Here is a 19859-nt window from a genome sequence, read left to right on the forward strand (position 1 = left end):
CCCCCGCGCGGGAGGACAGGCCCGGGATGCCACCTCCGCCAGCGCCCTCGGGGGCAAGCCCGGTGCGGGGTCCCTGAAGGAAGGAGGACCCGGGGACGGAGGTCCGGGCGGAGCCCAGGGGCAGCTCTCCTGGACGGAGCAGAGCGGGTGGGCGACGGGTCCACGGCGGCGCAGACGGGCAGGTGAAGGGACAGCCACTGGCACTGGAGGCTGGGGACTCTGGGGATGGGAGACGCCCCTGGGGAGCTGGGGGGAGGGGGAGGGTCAGGGAACCCTGTCCCCGGTTCCCGGCCCGCCTCCATGGCGTCCAGTCGCCCCCGACTGAGCAGCAGGCGACACGGCCCGGCCTCCCGCCCCCTCGGGTCCCCGCGGCCACCTCTCCCGGCCACCATCGAGGGCGCTGCCGTGCGCACAGACTGGATCGCGTCTGCAGCCTTTCTAAAATAGTCTATGGACCCCCCCCCAAGCCCTTAGCCACGACGCCACTCCAAGCCAAGGAGACATGGTGGCCCAGAGGGCGGGGGCGGTCACCGAGGCGCCACCAGCACGCTCAGCCCTTGGGGGCTGAAAAGGCCGAACTGGGGACTCCCAGCCCCAAAGGGGGCACGGGTCCCATCCCCGGGCAGGACAGCCCCAGGCCTGCCCGAGAGAGGCGTCCTGCTTCTGGAGGAGGGGCGGGGTGGCGAGAGGTGGCCGGCGGGACCCCCGACCCTGCAGGGAAACCCCGAGAATTCTCCGCGGCGCCGCGGCGAGTCCTCCCCGGCTGCGACCGCGCCTCGGCCGCGAGGGTGTGCCTGGGGCGCCACCTAGTGTCCGCGGCGCAGACAGCGCCCTGGCGAGGGCCGCAAGGACCGGACGGCGAGGCCCGGGCTGGAACCGCAGGCCCAGGCCCTGACCTTGGGATGGGTCATCCCGGCCGTGGACCAGGGACACCCTCACGCCGGGCAAAAGCCGCCCCCACCCCCGGCCGACTTCCTGCTGCCACCAAATCTCAAAGGAAAATTTGCCAGAATGAATGGAGTAAACGACACTCCCTTTCAATGAGACGTCTATGAGGTGATGTCTGGATTTTCCTAAATACAATGGCAAGTCGATTATTAATTCATCCAGAAAAAATACAGATGTGTCATCGTGTAAACACGAGTCCTCAAGCAGAACTGAGCCTCAGACCGTCCGGAGGTGTCTACTTCAGAAACACTGAACTAGAGCTTTGGGTAGGACAGAGAAGAGTCTTTACTTTTGACAGTGAATGGAAGACCTCCCCAGAAGATTACACAGTATACTAGAAAGAGTAAAGACCTGGGAGCCGGGATACTTAGGATCTGGCATTGACTCTGACCCCCATTATCTGTGTGACCTAGACCAAAAGGAAACAGGTTTTACCTCTCGCAACAATGCTGTGAGGTCTCATTGTTAGTGCCATCGTGTGATATGAAAACAGGGGCTCCAGGAGTCTACCCAAGGTCAGGCAGCAGATCGGGGGCCCAGCCAAGCTTCAAATGCGTATCTGCCCAACTCTGTGGAGTGTGTTCCTTGCACAAGACATTGAATCCTTCTGTGTTTTGTCTTCTTCATCCACAGCATGAAGGGTCTGTACCAAGCAGTCACCTGCCCCTTCCGGATACAGCAAACTGTGATTCGAAGGTTTCGCGGGTCCCTTAAAACCCAGTTTTAGTGCTCACAAACCCCGTGGTGATAACAAAAGAGCCTTTAAAAAGGATTTATCCACCTATAAAAACCACTGAGTTTTATTTTCAGCCATGGGCGAGAGAACACCAAAAACAAACGTGTTGGAACATCAAACCTTTAAAATTTAGGACAGCAGGAAAAGAGAAAACCCAGAAGTGATGGCTCACAGATTCCAGGCTGGAACCAGACGGCAAGGCCCTGCTTATCTGGCCCCACTGGCCTGCCAAGGGATAATTGCCTTCTGACCATTGTTTAGACTTGATAAAATAAAAATGGGGTGGCCAGCAGTTTATCCGGCTACCAGTTCAGATCTAGACAGGACTCGAAGGAGAAGTGAGGCACATTTGCAATAACCTCCGAGATAAACGCTTCCTATCTGAGGCCGTTTATCTCCACTTCGTGGGTCATGCAGTAACTGTCACCTCAGCAAAAGGGGAGCCCCCTTCTAGCAGAAGGCTTAGAACGGGACTTGAACCTTCTCTTCCTGCTAATGTGACAGTTTGCCTGCTTGAGAGCAAGGAAGTGACATTCTGCCCTGGTCTGGACAGCTTAGAGAAAGACGTTGGCAAAGAAAGTGGGGGAACTGGGAAACTAGACTTCAAAGCCAAGGTCGATGAACTCTGAGTTCAAGCCTCCCCAGCAAAGATAAGACTGTCAACTGAAGCTCAGGATCTTGGACCCTGCTGGGCCACAAATTCACCATGTGACCAAAAACAATTTTAAACGTCCCTGGATCTCAGTTTTCCTAACTCTAAAATCAGAGGTCTAAGCTGGCTCGGTGGCTCAGCCTGTAATCTCGCACTTTGGGAGGCTGAGGTGAGTGGACTGTGGGTTCAAGACCCGCCTGGGCAACTTGGCGAGACCTCATCTCTACAATAAATCAAAAAATTAGCCAGGTGTGGTAGCGCGCGCCTGTAGTTCCAGCTACTTGGAAGGCTAAGGCGGAAGGATTGCCGGAGCCCAGCAGGTCGAGGCTGTGGTGGCTGGGAGCGTGCCACTGCACTCCAGTCTGGGCGACAGAGTGAGACTCCAACTCAAAAATAACATAAAATAAAATCAGAGGTCTAGTTGGGCGTGGTGGCTCACGCCTGTAATCCCAGCACTTTGGGAGGCTGAGGCGGAAGGATCACTTAAGCCCAGGAGTTTGAGACCAGCCTGGGCAACATAGTGAGACCTTGTCTCTCAAAAACTTAAAAATTAAGTGATAAAAAAATTTAAAAACAGGGCTTTGAGCTGAATAATCTCTAAGAGCCTATTGAGCCATTTTATAAACCTGAATCAAAACCAGCAGGACCCCTCCATGGTTTGAAAAAGGCCAGAAGTTTCACGGGAGGGCCGTCTCCCTGCCTTTCAGGCTTCCTCATCCACTTATCTCTCTCCCCTGGCCCCTACCTTGTCCCTGCCACATACCTTTCGCGTCCTTTTTGGGCCACATACCTCCATCCTCAATCCTTTCCCATGGTTAGCAGCGGGCTCCACCTGGCAGGCTAAGGAGCCAGGGGAGACCATCACCTCATAAAACAGCCCCAACTCAGAGCACTTCCCGCGGCTGTGAACACGCCCTTTATTTTCCATCTGTCAACAAGGAGGGAAGCCATCTGTTGCTCACTTCCTCCGTCCACTCTTCTCCCTTCCCACATGTGGACTCTTCACTTTCAAACTATCCTTTTTGGAGTCAGAGTCTCACTCTGTTGGCCAGGCTGGAGTGCAGTGGCACGCTCACAGCCACCGCAGCCTCGACCTGCTGGGCTCCGGTGATCCTTCCGCCTCAGCCTCCCAAGTAGCTGGAACCACTGGTACGTGCCACCACAGCCGAATAATTTTTTGATTTATTGTAGAGATGAGGTCTCGCCACGTTGCCCAGGCTGATCTTGAGCCACTGGGTTGAGGCCATCCTGTCGCCTCCGCCTCTCAAAGTGCAGGGATTACAGGCGTGAGTCACCACACCCGCTCTTTTGAAATATTCTGATGGGAAGTGGTGGGAGTTTCCCTCAAACAGGAGCACTTGGGGTCAGATGCTGAGCAACCCCAGCCTCAGCCCCACCCGCTACCTCTGGAGTACTTGCTGTGATTAGTCAAGCAGCTGGCTCAACAAAACGGCAACCAGAAGTTCGCTTCTGCTGTCCTAAAGCCCTGGCCTTACACCAACTCTTAAAAAAAAAGAAGCCGGGTTCGGTGGCTCAGCCTGTAATCCCGCGCCTTTGGGAGGCTGAGGTGAGTGGATTGCCTGAGCCCGCGGGTTCGAGACCCGCCTGGGCAGCAAGACCTCATCTTTACAATAAATCAAAAAATCAGCCGGGCGTGGTAGCACATGCCTGTAATTCCGGCTACTTGGAAGGCTGAGGTGGAAGGATTGCCGGAGCCCAGCAGGCGAGGCTGCGGTGGCTGGAAGCAGCCACTGCACTCCAGTCTGGGCGACAGAGTGAGATTCCAACTCAAAAATAAATTAATTAATTAACTAAAAAAAAAAAAAGAAAAGAAAAACCTCCAGGGGTCTTTTGGGGACACATAGTTGAGCTGTATTCTACAGAAGGAACTTCCAAAGGAAAGAAATAAAGCACTACTTTCCCAGAAGCCTTTTATCCCTCAAGAAACTCAAAGTAAACTAGGAACCTCACACTTTATTTTCCCTTTGGGTAGATGAGAAAGAGGACCATCCAGGTTGAGGTCACTCCTTGATGGTGGCAGAATATTCTCCTGCTTTCAGAGCGTGCCCATGGTGCTGGCTAACTAGGCGAGAGGATACCACGCTCTAATGGATTGATTCAGCATAGAAGGTGACAAAACCAAATGCCAGCAAAGGCTAACCACCCCGCCCCACCCTGCAGGCCAGCCCCCTAGCCTCCACGTCCCTCTCTGCCCAGCCTCAGACACCCATCTCCTGAACCCTGTGTCAAGATGTTGTTCCTGGATGCCTGGGGTTTCTGTCGTCTCTCTGGGCTACGATTCCTGGCAGATACTAGAAAGAAAACGGCACCCTTCCATTCTTTCTACCATTCCTCTTATCTTTACGGTGTTCTTATTAAGCAGTCTCTTCAAACTTATTTATGTGATGTCACGCAAGGAAGCCATGTTGTCAACGTGCCACTTTCCATGAGCACTGAATTCAATAGAAATAAGAGTCAAATAAATGTCACGTCATCCCCCATGCAGAATTTTCTCTAGTTGTGATTAAGAAGCCTGGATATGCCAAGACAGGTAGGGGATCCCTAAAGATAATCAGATAAAACGGTCACTTCCACTCCCTGAGGCTGTCAGAGAGCTTCCTTTCCTCCAGAGAGGCCAGCTTCTTGCGGGCACAGCCTCTCTACTCGTAGAAGCCAAGCCAGAAGCAGGGACACAGAGTCATGGGGAGCTGCCCATGGCCAGTCACGTTAGTGCCCTTTGCTTCACATTTCTGTTAGTTATTTTTTGAATGTTATAAAAGACATGCAGGCCAGGTGTGGTGACTCACACCTGTGATCCTAGCATTTTGGGAGGACGAGAGAACTGCTTGAGCCCAGGAGTCTGAGACCAGCCTAACGAGACCTTGTTTCTAAAGCCGGGCATGGTGGCTCACTCCTGTAATCCCAGCACTTTGGGAGGTGGAGGGGAGAGGACTGCCTGAGCCCAGGGCTTTGAGACCAGCATGGGCAACATGGTGAGACCTCGTCTCTACAATAAAACAAAAAAAGCAGCCAGGTATAATAGTGCTCGCCTATAATTCCACTACTTGGAAGGCTGAGGCAGAAGGGTCCTCTGAGTCCAGCAGGTCGAGGCTGCAGTAACCATGACTGTGCCACCACAGTCCAACCTGGGCAACAGGGTGAGACACAGCCTCAAAAAAATAAATAAAAAATAAATTAGCCAAGCATGGTGGCATGTACCTGTAGTCCCAGCTACTTGGAAGGTTGAAGTGGAAGGATCGCCTGAGCCCAGAAGGTCAAGGCTGTGGTGAGCCATGATTGTGCCACTGCACTCCAGCCGGGCGACAGAGTAAGACTTTGATTAAAAAAAAAATAAGACTCACCCCTACTCCTTTCACCTTCCAAGACTCATTCAGACGCCATCCCCAAGAAAGCCTCCCTGACTCCCCACTGTCCATTTCCATCTGGGCGGGCGCCCACAGAACCATCTTGGATGGCTCTTGTCACCATGTGTCATATGATCCTCTGTATTCGTCTGCCTCGCCAACCTCCTGTGAGCTCATTGAAGACAGTCTTGTTCCTCTTTGCATCCCCAACATCCATAAGCTGAATTCTGGGCTGCCACTTGCCCAGGCAACCCCTCTGTGTTCTGTGAAAAGATGCCCTTTCTGGCTGGGCACAATGGCTCATGCCTATAATCCCAACACCTCAGGAGGCTGAACCCAGGAGTTTGAGCTTGAACCCAGGAGTTTGAGACCAGCCTGGGCAACATAGCAAGACCTCGACTCTACAAAAATAAAATAAAAAATAGCCAGGCGCAGTGGCACAGGCCTGTAGTCCCAGCTACTCGGGAGGCTGAAGTGGAAGGATCACGTGAGCCCAGAAGGTGGAGGCTGTGGTGAGCCGTGATCATGCCACTGCACTCCAGCCTGGGCGACAGAGTGAGACCCCGACTCTGGAAGACCTCTGGAAGAATGCCCAGACCCATCTCCCCTACTCACTCCATACACGCACTGTAGGCCTCCAAGAAAGGCCATAGGACTCCCTTGTTCAGGTCAGAAAACGGTGCTCCTTCCTCATAATGGATGCACTCCTGCAGCAAGGAGCAAGGTTTGGCGAGTGGGACATGAGCTGGATTTCTGTACCCACTCGCCCCTGCCTCGGGGCAACCTACACAACTGCACTGGGTGGCCATGGCGGAATCGATCACTCGATCCAGAGTGCAGAGCCCCCCTCCTCCTGACCTCTGGCTCAGCCTCCGAGTCACCAGGCTGCTTTTCTGCTCTGCTGTCCGCTACTCCCCCCAACCACAGCTGCTCACACCGTGAATAAGGCCATGTGTCTCCAGTGGCACGATGCCCTGTGAACCCCAAACACAGAGCCCAGCAGGGAGAAGCCGAGAAGGCCCCGTTCCGTCCAGGCCCCTTGCCAGCCTCTGCTAGGCTTGGGCACGTGGGTTCATTTACATGGCTGGTTTGGAGTCTTGGCAGATGAAAGTGCTCGGATAGTTTTATACGTGTTGTTCATCATTAAATCTCCCCTTCAGGGTTTCTTGCCGCCTTTGGTTTGTGTCTCAATCTGGAGCAAATTTAAGCAAAGGTTTAGGCCTCTATATTTCCTTGGTTTAATTAATAATTCATAATAAAAATTTAATCAAGGCATAAGCTTTTGTGGAAGGTTATAAAACACTTTTATTTGCCCTGGAGATCAGAATGACCACTTTCTAAATCTGTGAAATGATGGGTTTTTTCCCAAATGAGGAAATTGTACTCTCAACTGTAAATTTCAGCTGTTTGCCATATGTAACCACAGAGAATCTGTTTATTGACTTAGTATATTAGAAGTAGTTAGGCAGGAAGAAAAATAAACCCAAACTCCAGACGGGAGAAATTGTGGGGAAGGAAAAGTTGGAGCTAGAATCTAGCAAAACCCTAGCCTCTGAGAATGACAAGAAGGGACAAATGGCAAAGCCCACCTCCCAAAGGAGGGGCCGGGATAGCAACTGGATTGGGAGACAAAGACACTGGCCATTCCAGAGCTTTGGAGAAACAAGTAAAGAACACAAAGGAAACCACGCCACTGGAAAGGATATACTGGGAAGACTTCACAGCTGGTGTGGAGGCCAGCTTGTTAAAGTCTGTGAATACTGGGTGGGCTTCACCTGCCAAACAGCAGAAAGGCGCTTCCGCTGAATGGCAGAGAGGGAATCTAGACCAGGAGGAGCTCACACACCAATGGGTGGGCAAAGCCAAGCCCCTGGGAAAATGACCTAAAAATACAGGTTCCCCGGCCTCTGCTTCAAATGTTGTTTAAAGCACAGCAGGTGATTTTGACGTGCTGCCAGATTTGGAGACCAGCAGTCCAGGTGAGCCTCCAAGGTCCTTCAGTTCTAACACTCTGAGATGTTTTAAAAATTAGGTCAAGGCCAGGCATGGTGGCTCACACCTATAATCCCAGCACTTTGGGAGGCTGAGGCGAGAGGATTGCCGATTGCCTGAGCCCACGGGTTCAAGACCAGCCTGGACAACTGAGTGAGACCTAGTCTCTATCATAAATCAAAAAATCAGACGGGCATGGTGGCGCATGCCTGTAGTTCCAGCTACTTGGAAGGCTGAGGTGGAAGGAACAACTGAGCTCAGGAGGTCGAGGCTGTGGTGGCCGGGAGCATGCCACTGCCCTCCAGCATGGGTGACAGAGTGAGACTCCAATCCAAAAAAAAAAAAAATTGGGTCAAGAGAGGAAGCTCAGCATTGATGCAAGAGAGTTAGATTTGGGGAAGAATGTATAATAATCGGTTGTTCTCCATTATAATTACTGCAATAACAACATGTCACTAAGTGTGTGGTTACCCCACCCTATCTGACAACAATCCTGACAGAAGGGTATTATCATCCCTTTTTTAGAGGAGGAGACGGAGTCTCAGAGAGGCAAATCAACTTGCCCAAAGCCATGCTGCTAGGGAATAGCGGGACAGGTTTCGAGGCCTCCTAACTGCACTCAGTCCTATATATAGTCTGTATGGACCAGTCCTCCTTGAAGTCAGACTATGTGTAACAAGGAGTTTGCCAGGTGGTAGAGGTTATGAAGGAGAAGCCCCTGGAAGGCCTGACCAGCTGCAGACCCCACCCAACACTGTTTCAGGTTTATGAGGTCAGAACAAGGACACAGCTCTTCAGGGCCAAAGGCCACCCACAGTCGAGGGAAAATAACTTCAAGAAAAATCCTGGCTTGGCCGTATTAGCTTTAAAAGTCTGAGCCCTTCCTCATTCAGGCCCTCGCCTCCAACCTAGCCTCAGTTCCAGTCTTACCCCCAAATCCCCCTCGTCGGAGGGTTGGCTAGCCCACACCTGGATGCACAGAACTCTGAAGAGGAAGGGTTTGGTGGAGTTTTCTGAAGGACCTAGTGTTGCAGAAAAATGCATGATAGTTTGAGAACCCCACTAGCTTAGTCCGGAATATCGGGTTATAAGAAAAGGTCCTGGACTTCTAAACCATCATCTGAATGGACTGATTTTAAAGTGAGGGAGTCCTCCTGGGAGAAATGACAGCTGGGAGGGCGGCACCATGGCTGGAGTCTGTCCCACCGTCAAGCTGGCTTTGAGAACCCACTTCAGCGAGTGCTAGGCCCAACCTCCTAAATGCCTCCATTAACTCCTTGTTAGTACAAGGAGTTGAGGAAGCATCCCTAAGGGTTGAGGAAGCACCCTAATCTGAAAATCTGAAATCCCAGATCCAAAACTTTTTGAGCTCAAAGAAAATGCCCATTGAAGCATTTAGGATTTCAGATTTTATAATGCAATATTCCAGAATCTGAAAAAATTCCAAGTCCGAGACATTTCTGGTCCCAAGCATTTTGGATAAGGGATACTCAACCTGTATTTTTTATTTATTTATTTATTTTTTTTTGAGTTGGAGTGTGCAGTGGCACACTCAGCATCGACCTGCTGGGCTCAGGCAATCTTTCCACTTCAGCCTTCCAAGTAGCCGGAACTAGAGACACACGCTACCACACCGGGCTAATTTTTTGATTTATTGTAGAGACGAGGTCGCCACCAAGTTGCCCAGGCCATTCTCAAACCCATGGGCTCAGGCAATCCTCTCACCTTGGCCTCCCAAAGTACTGGGATGACAGGCTTGAGCCACCACACCAAGGCAAGTTATTGATTTTTTTATACTTTATTTTATTATAAAGATGTGGGGTGCAAATCAGGATTAGGTACATAAGTAATCTACATGTGGGTGAAGTTTGGGCCTCCAAACAGTCCTCAGTTCCCCGGTTTAGGACCAGGTAGCCTTTATATTTCCACGTGCCTCAAATCACCCCCCTTCCTGGCAGTGTCATACTCCTGCCAATCCCCCTCCCCTTGTGTTATTGTGGTTAATGTTCGGGAAATGGGGTACTTATACATGATGGACTATTACACAACCATCAAGGAGGACAAAATCCTGGACTTCGCAGCCAACTGGATGGAGGTGGAGACAATCATACTTAGTGATCTATCACAGAAACAAAGAACCAAATACTACAGATTCTCACTCATAAAAGGGAGTTATTGTTTAATGAGTACAACGTTTCAGCTTGGGAAGATAAAAGGAATTTAGGAGCCAGACAATGATGATGGTAGCAAAACAACGCAAGTGTATTTAACACCACTGACCCAGACACATCACAATGGCTAGGATGGTACATTTTATGTTATGTGTATTTTGCCATAATTCAAAAAAGTTACAACTTAAAAGTGAAAATAAAAAGTCTGGTCCAGGGTCGGGCTCGGTGGCTCAGCCTATAATTCCAGCACTTTGGGAGGCCGAGGCGAGTGGATTGCCTGAGCCCAAGGGTTCGAGACCAGCCTGGGCAACTTGGCAAGACCTTGTCTCTATAATAAAAAAAGACTGAAAATTAGCTGGGCATGGACATGTGCCTGTAGTTCTGGCTACTTGGAAGGCTGAGGCGGAAGGATCGCCGGAGCCCAGCAGGTCGACGCTGGGGTGACTGTGAGTGTCCCACTGCACTCCAGCCGGAGTGACAGAGTGAGACTCCAACTCAAAAACAAACAAACAAAAAAGTCAGACCCTCAGAAGTTGAGCTACTTCTGCTTCTGATGCTGAGGAAGTTTCTCCTTCAAGTGCCACCAAAAGGGAGCTTCGAAGGTTGTAAGGACAGCCTCAGCAACATGCCAGCCACAGAAGTGCCTCCCAGCCTTCCATGTAGATGGTGACCCCACACAAAGAGGCAGTTCAGGAATAGCAACACAGTGGGGCAAGACAGATAGAATGCCTCCACACTGGAGGGTCCATGGAGGCAGAAGCCATCTGCTCAGGTGGCTGGGGGAGCATCCTGCCTGGCCCCTACATGGGCCCCAACATGGGGGACCTTGTGATAGCCTCACTGGTGCCCAGTAAGTGAGCCTTGCAAATATAGCCACTTGACCACCCGTCAGAGGTAACACGGATGTGGTTCTCCAGCCTTCAAGTCTCAACTCCTCCCTTAACACCCAAATAACTGCCATCTTAGCTCCTATCCCAGGAGGCTGGGGGAAAGCCTGTCTTTAGTGAGCTCCCCTCATGTCACATGTTTCTGAGAATCCCAGAGCCACAGTCATATTCCAGGGAGTAGGCCTGTTTGCCACGTGCCATGTGTCCTGGATGTACCCACTTTCCACTCCCTCCTAGTCTTCTCTGGCATCTCCAGGCCGCTGGTTCCCTGATAGCATGAACACAGGCTCCTCCTGTGGTCCCCTAGAACATAATCAAGACCAAATTATAACACTGATCAGAATCCTCTGACTGGGCACAGTGGTTCGCGCCTATAATCCCAGCACTTTGGGAGGCCCAGGCGGGAGGATCACTTGAGGCCAGGAGTTCGAGACTTGCCTGGGCAACATAGCAAGGCAAACAATCAAAACAGAATCATCTGTGTGTGGTGCTGTGTACCTGCAGTCCCAGCTAACTGGGAGACTGAGGCTGAGCCCAGCAGGTCAAGGCTGTGGTGGCTATGAGCGTGCCACTGCACTCTAGCCTGGGGACAGAGTGACACTACAACTCAAGAAGAAAAGAATCTTCTGGGCCAGGCTCAGTGAAAAAGCCTGTAATTCAAGAACTTTGAGAGGCAGAGGCGAGAGGATTGCCTGAGCTCACGGGTTCAAGACCAGCCTGGGCAACTTGGCGAGACCTCATCTCTACAATTAAAAAAAAAAAACACTTCTGAAAGCTTAAAGACAGCAGGAAGGATAGAAAAAAGGGCTTAAACCTTGGAGTGGGATGCCCTGTCTCTGGCCTTAACCCTTAACTTGCCCCACATTTCAGGGCCAGCCCGCTTGACAATGTTTTGACCATGTTTCCTCTACCTAGAATCTAGGTTCCCCAATACCTTTTGAGATTAAAAATAAAGAGACAGAAACCTCTCACGGTTGTCTTCCCTACATGTTGCATCTCTGAGATATATTATTGCATTGCCTCCAAGTCCAATGCAATAATTATCTCAGAGATGCAACATGTAGGGAAGTCAACCGTGACCTTATTTCACAGAGCTACTTACCTCCTCTTTGTCTCAAATATCTCCATTCCAAATAGGGTTTGGTTGCACAGGATCAAATGCCTGTACAACCACATCTTCCACAACAAAGTGTCCTTTACCTCAAGGATGAATCAGAAAGTGGCAATGAGCTTGTCCTCACTCCTAGTTATCATGTTTCCAAAATTGTGGGGTGTTGGCCAGGCACTGTGACTCACGCTTATAATCCCAGCACTTCGGGAGGCTGAGGTGGGAGGATTGGTGGAGCCCAGGAGTTCAAGACCAGCCTGCGCAACATAGTAAGACCTCGGCTCTACAAAAAATCAAAAAATTAGCCGGGCATGGTGGCATGCAGCTATAGTCCTAGCTAGGTGAGGCTGAGGTGGGAGGATCATTTGTGCCCAGAAGGTTGAGCTGCGATTGTGCCACACAGCCTGGGGGACAGAGTGAGACTTCGACTCCAAAAAAAAAATCAGTGTGCTATCTTAGTTCAAACATCTTAGTTCAAGCATATTCTCACATGCACCATGGTGGAGCAGCAGGGGGCCAGCCATGCATACTCCAACCAGCAGTGGGAAGGATGGCTTTACGTGCTTGTGGCTTGGTAATTTTTGGACTCATTTGCAAGGCAAATACAGACTATCTACAATTAAGATTCAGTGATTGTGAGGCACTAGCTGAGAATTTATCTTGTTTCGTTTGAAAACCACAGTCTTGCTCTGTGAAATGGTTACCACAGATCCCTCAAGAGGGCCGAGCGCTTTGTTCACTGTATAAAACCTATTCCACCCCTTGCATGGAAGCTTAGATGAAAGGGTCCTGAGGGAAGTGACATTGAGGGTGGTGGTGACCAGTTGCAGCCAAGTGTAAGTGCCATGAGGGAAAGGTCAGGCTGGAAAGTCGGCCTGGCCCGGGGCTTGGTCTCTGTTCTGGAGTTTCTGGTCACAGTCCTCAGAGGAGAGGCTCCGTGCTCTGATTCCTCTTAGTGAAGTGTGGGGAAGAGTGTTTGGTCAATTTCAAAGCCCAGTGCAAGTTCTTCAGATCTTTATTTCAAATTCCACCCAAGTCTGGTCCAAATCTGGGAGGTGGAGGCAAGGAGGGCGGTGCAGTGTTCAACTTAGTTTACTCTTGGCAAAACAGATCTTCCTGAGTCGCAAGGAGGAAAAAAAAGCAGCTTAGACAGATGTAAACAGGTTCTGAGGCCCTTTGGACATCAAATAACACTAGCAAAACAACGTTTAGATGAGTTAAGTGTAAATCAATCAGGAACATATGGAGTACATTTCCCTGAAAATACACAGGGGTTTACAAATTACAGGCACAGGGGTTTGGCAAAAATACAATTCAGGTTTTGCCAAACCTAAAATGTTTGGAGAAGATTTAAGGAAAGTAGACTGACCCAAAATGCCTTCAACCCTGCCCATCCCTGACACTGATAATATCCCACACAACCACAAACACTGAAGTGCACGGGTTTTAAGAGATTTATATGGTAAATAAACTTAACTACTCACAACAAGCTGAGATTCTCTTCCAGACAAATGCTCGTAGAAAGTTGGAACTGCCAAGTGACCATACATACAAAAGGGAGAAACATCCACAAAAGGGTAGAAACCTTTTGAGTTGGACCAAAGAGATACACCCATGTGTTCTGACTTGCAACAAAATGGGAAATTCAAAGCTTAGAAGGCTGTGATTGCAGGAGCATGGGCCCTGTTCGAGCCTGGCATGGGTCTAACTTTGCATGACTAGTGGCAGGTGGCATCTGCATCCATTGGCTGTGTATGGAGACAAGACATTGACATGCTCATTAGTGTCTCTGTTGCACTGTGACTCCCACAAGGGGCAGCGGGCCAGAGACATTTTTGTCTCAAAGGAAGGGTGTCCCTGTGGACCTAGAGCACCCAAGGTCCAGCTGTTTGGGTTTTTTTGTTGTTGTTTTGGAGTTAGAGTCTCGGTTCGTCACCCAGGCTGGAGTACAGTGGCATGCTCACGGCCACCCCAGCATTGACCTGCTGGGCTCAGGCAATCCTTCTGCCTCAGTCTTCCAAGCAGCTGGAACTACTGGCGCGCGCTACCATCCCTGGCTAATTTCTTTTTATTTACTGTAGAGACGAGGTCTCACCAAGGTGCCTGGCTAGTCTCGAACCAGTGGGCTCAGGCAATTCACTCACCTTGGCCTCCCAAAGTGCTGGTATTACAGGCTTGAGCCACCGCGCCCAGTCTGTTTGGGTTTTTAATGTCCAAGAGTGGTCTGCTAGAGATATAAAAATGGGGAGGATGCACCCTACTCCCTACCATGAAATGAGGCTGTGTCTCCAGAAAGGAGAAGAAAAAACGAGGATGTCCCAGTGGGGTCCCTGAGACAGAGCTGTGTCACTGCTGCCTCCCATAGATGGAGAGAAATGAGCGAACAACCAGAGAGGTTCCCGGATTGAAGAGCAGAGGATGCCCTCTGCCTCTCCTGTGCTTCGCGCAAGGGGAAAAAGATCACAAAGGAACCGGGTGCCCATCGTGGGCAGAAGCAGCAGAGAAGTGGTTCCTAGTGGGCCCAGATCAAGAGGCTTGTGACAGCCCTACAGAGTTCCCTCCGGGCCCTCAGAGGGAGCACGGAAGAGTCAGGCTGATGCATAAATTCGTAGTGTTTACTTGGAACATGGCATCACTGCAGTGTTGGGGGTTTGTGGATCATTTGTCATTGGGGGTAACAACGTTGTACCTGTGAATATGCCTTGCATTTTGCAGACTTGAAGAAAGTCAAGGCTATTTGTAGGCTCAAGTGGATGAAGTGTCAAGTGGGAAAAACCAAACACTTCCGACATATTCTTCTGTTTGAGTTTAGCAGAGGAGTAAAGGCAGTGGAGGTGGCTCGAGGCATTTGTGCCCTGTGCAGGGAGAATGCTATCAGGAAAAGTATGGCAGGAAAATGGTTCTGTCATTTCACAAAGGGTCACTTAGACCTGAGTCATTCTCACCTTCGGGAAGACCATGGGCTTTGATGAAGACTGTTTAAATGCTTCGATCCATGATGATCCATATCAGTCAACCCAAGAATTGGCAAAGGTGATGAACTGTGGCCAGTCAACCGTCATGCGACATTTGCATCTCCTTGGCAAGCAAAAAACGCTACAAATTGATGCATCAACCCAGTAGTTAAGCAGGAGGCAGATCTGTACAGAGCCTGCAGAGGGGTTGGGGATGATGAGAGTGCGCAGGAGTGCCGGGGTGGGGGGGCAGTGAGAGTATGTGTGTGTGGGAGGGGTAAGAGCATGCAGCTACAAACCTGCATGGATCCGTGACCAAGGATGGGGACAGGCAATACAGACCTGGGAGGCTGGTGTGGACAGACACCCACGCCCAGCTTGTGGCAGCAATAATGGGCCACCCAGAATGGAGACACAGTCCCCGGGCATAGAAAGACTCAGCAGTAACTGAGATCATCAGCCACCAAGCCAACTGGGGACTTGAAATTGAAATTACACGCATGTACTAAAACAGCGTGTAATGTTTCCCATACACGTCAGCTGTGGTCGGAGTTTCTTGCCTTCTCCTCACGTAGGAGAGGTCACAAAGTTAGTCAGAGGTAGCATGCCTTTTAGACTGTTCCAGACATATCCTGATCTCCAGGAGGGAGACAGTTTCCCCCCAACTTGTTCCATCCCAAGGAAGCTTGATCTGGGTCATCGGGGAAGAGCTGAAGCTGTGGGAGGGGCTTGGAGAGCCTCAGAGGGGCTGCAGATTTCAGTTGAAGGAGCCAAGAGATTGTCAATGGAAATGTAGTAGCTGGGCAGCCCACCAGGGGCAGGTTGGGGTGGGGGGAAGAGTGCTGTCCCCATAGGGACAGGTGGGTGTCAAAGGCAGAAGCAGCGTTCATTGCTTCTCCAACAGGAACCCTGTTTCTGGCTAGAGGCAAGCTGGCCAGCCGACTCCCCATGCCCGCCAGCTCTAGGGAACAAAGGGATAACATGAGAATTTCCCAGATGTCCAGTCCGCTAAACCAGGGCTCTGCGTGGAAAGGAAACAGCTGAGACCAGAGGAGGGGCCTAAAGACACAGTCATTTGGGGAAGGATGGAACCTGGCATTGTTCATATACGTGTGTCGTTGGCTTTGAGGGGCTGGTCGACAGGTGGGAAGTTAACTGTAAGAGGAGTCATTATCAACAGAGGAAATTCTAGGCCTTTCCCTGCTTATGGGGAACATAGGGTGGTTCATGGGCCAGCCCACAATGTTTCATTTTCCCCTGTATCTTGCCTCTTGGCTAAAATGTGGCTCCAGGCATAGCGGGCCTGCAGCAGTTGAATAGGGGGTTGCATCCATGTTTATGAAACCCCTGAGAGATTTCACACAGGCCTCATCAACGTGAAATGTGCAGTGAAGCCGTAATACCCACTACTACTCCACCTTCCATCCCCCTGCACCGGAATTAGTTCTCCATGGCTGCTATAACAAATTTCCATAAGCTTAGTGACTCAGAACAGTACAGATGTTATTTTTACAGCTCTCAAGATCAGAAGTCTGACGTGGGTCTCACTAGGCTGAAATCAAGGTGTCATCGGAGCCACGTTCCTTTCAGGAAGCTCTAGGACAATGTTTTTCTTGTCTTTTCAGCTTCTAGATGCCACTCACATCCCTTGGCTCACGGCCCCCTCCCTTCTTCAAAGCCATATCTTTTTCACTACACCTCATCTAATACTGAATTTTCTTCCTCTTCCATCTTTGAAGGCCCTTTGTAATTACACTAGATAATCCAGGCCTGTGTGAATAATCCAGGTAATCTCCCTATTTTAAGGTCAGCTGATTAGCAAACGTAACTCCATCTGCAACCTTAATTTCCCCTTGCCATGTCACACAGCATAGTCAAAGGTTCTGGGGATTAGGATATGGACATCACTGGGAGGTTGTATTCTGACAAGCACACTCCTCTCAGCCCTGCTGAGCACTGGCTGGCATGCATACATGCAGACACAGACACACACACACACACACTCATGGGATTAGGATATGGACATCACTGGGAGGGTGTATTCTGACAAGCACACTCCTCTCAGCCCTGCTGAGCACTGGCTGGCATGCATGCATGCAGACACAGACACACACACACACACACACACACACACTCATGCCCAAAGAGGAAACTTGAACAATGAGCTCACTCATTTCTAGTAGGTTCTGCATCTGCTGTCTGTGGTCCCTCTTCTAAATAAGGCTGACCTTTACTTTTTCAGACATCAGAGAGCCACTCCTTGCTTTCAATCTTATATGAAGTCAGAAATGCGTTAGCCCAATTGGGAACACTGTGTTGCGTTCAGATGTGATCTCAAGCCAGTTGCTTTTTCATTTCAGCTGGGCCCAGCTGAGCAGCCCTTTCCTACCTGGAGCTGTGCTTGTGAGGGTCCCATCCCTGAGGAACACACAGATGCTTTTCAGAGCTGCTTCCTAGCAGCGGAAGTGTTAACTGCAGGATTAAGGATGATGAGAAGAAATGTTTTATATTTTTAAAACCTCACAGTTATCGATCTTTATTATAAAAAACACGTGTCTCCCCTTCTGCAGTAGACAGGTTTCTAACTGGGTGTATGTAAATCAAATTCTTTATAGATTGAGTCATATTTTAAATGTACTAGGGGAGCTGGCTATTTAAAGTGATCCTGCTGTGAATCTTTTTGTAAAGCCAAGAGGCTGTTTGCGATGCTAATTTTCACCCCTTAATTTGACTATTTTGTAGGTTCAGATTTTCATCAAATCTCCAAAATTCACATACAAAAGCAAGGCACACCTGTATCCTATATTACAAGGGTATCTTTTTCATAAGAGTTCAAAGAGCTGTCAGGTGGATTATCTCATTTATCTTCCCAATAGTCTTCCAAAGGAGTTTGGGGCAGTCATTATTATCCTCAAAGGAGGTGTAACTGTCTCCCAAACTGCGCTGCAGGGGACCATGAAAGGAAAAGTTGTGCTCCACTGAGAGCTATTTATTTTCCAATTAACAATAGTAGTGTCTGTCCTGGGAGGGGCTCTTTGGTAGCACCTTTTTTTTTTAGAGCCCAGTATGTTCTTTTTTTCTTACTCTTTGTCACTACTGTCCAGATAGAGAAACCGAGGAACTGCGAATTTAGGGGCTTATAATGTTTTTAATGTTTGAGTGCCCACTCTACGCAAGACATGATGTTGGAGTTGGACAGGGTCAATGTCAAGAGCTGGCACAGACCCTGGCCTGGAGTTCGTCACCTTGTGAGCAAGATGGGCAGGCTGAACAGAATGAAACTTTAGGAAATGCCTTCAGCTCACCCACAATGATGTTCTCCCGGGATTTTAGAGACATGACATCACGCAATCCTTATCACATAGAAGGTACAGTTTTGCTTTTTGTAGCAGGAGGAAGCTTAGAGGTTAGTGAGTTTCCAGGAGTCACCTGACAGGTGAGAGAGCCAGAACTTAAATCCAAATCTGTCTCCTTCCAAAACCACATGCTTCCCATGTCACTATTATTTATATACATATATATATATATTTTTTTTTGAGTTGGAGTCTCACTCTGTCGCCCCGACTGGAGTGCAGTGGCCGCTTCCGGCCACCGCAGCCTCGACCTGCTGCGCTCCGGCGATCCTTCTGCCTCAGCCTTCCGAGTAGCCAGAATTACAGGCGCGCGCTACCACGCCCGGCTGATTTTTTGATTTATTGTAGAGATGAGATCTCGCTGCCCAGGCGGGTCTCGAACCCGCGGGCTCAGCCAATTCACTCACCTCAGCCTCCCAAAGGCGCAGGATTACAGGCTGAGCCACTGAGCCCAGTTACTATTATTAATATTAAACATCGGCACAAGCAAGGGGCTTTGCGGGTATAGTGGCAGGAACAATAGATCTGACTCTCAGAATCAAAGAAACTGTCCCAGAGAGATGCTGTCTGAGCCAGGTCTTGAATGGTAAGAATTTCCACAGAGAACTGGGAGAAGTACATAGGCAAAGTCATGACAACAGGCATAAGGGGTCTGGTAAGTCCAGGTTACGAGACAGTCATGGTGGTAAACCAGGCTGGAAGGGGATTGGGCGTGGTGGCTCATGCCTATAGCCCCAGCACTTTGGGAGGCTGAGGTGAGAGGATTGCTTGAGGTCAGGATTTCAAGATCAGCCTAGGCAACATAGCAAGATCTCGTCTGTACTAAATAAAAAAAAAAAGGTTTTTTTTTTTTAATTAGCCAGGTATTGTGACATGTGTCTGTGATCCCAGCTGCTCAGGAGGCTGAGGTGTAAGGGTTGCCTGAATCCAGGAGGTCGATGCTGTGGTGAGCTGTGATTGTGGCACTGTACTCCATCCTGGGCAAGAGTAAGACCCTGACTTAAAAAAAAAAGAAGGGGGGAGCTGGATGGTCTTGGACGCTTCCTTCAAGGAGCTGAATTCCCTTTCCAAGGAGGAAGCGACATGAACTTTCTCTCTGGATGGCAATTCTATCATCAGTATGAAGGATGAGTTTGAGCCAGGAGATCAACTTTAACACTTGAAGTTAGATAGCATTTTCTCCTCCAACAGAAAAGAAAACCTTGCGGACATTGCTCAAACCCTAGGCGAGAAAATGGGACAGTGAGAACTGGAAACTGATTCCCTGGCTCCCAGATGCATTCTCTTTCCCTCACAATAATTAAGCAAGGTGGCTGGAGCCTGGAAAGAAGGGTGGGTGCTGGCCAAGCCCACCTCTGGTGCTCTCCCTTCCTCCACCCCAAGTGCCAGGCACAGAGAAGAGGGCAAGGGTCTGTACTTCCCAATGCCCTCTGAGATCTTCAACAGGTGCTAAAGATGGGGTGTAAAGTCGAAACCCAACGCTTGCCTTCTAAGCCAACTCTGTACCTCAAGGCATCTGTCGTGGGTCATCCTTGGTGTCCTAAACCACACAACAACATGCTGGGCTCTGTGAGCATCTGTTTTAGATGCACAGCCTCTGGGAGCATGAGAGGCAAACATCGTCTACTGAACTCTTTCTCTTCTTCTGTGGTTCAAGTTGACTAGACTCAACCAGATGCAATTCCAAGGTCTG

This window comes from Carlito syrichta, unplaced genomic scaffold, assembly GCF_000164805.1.
Source record: "Carlito syrichta isolate Samal-C Ts95f unplaced genomic scaffold, Tarsius_syrichta-2.0.1 Scaffold302623, whole genome shotgun sequence".
Lineage (NCBI taxonomy): Eukaryota > Metazoa > Chordata > Mammalia > Primates > Tarsiidae > Carlito > Carlito syrichta.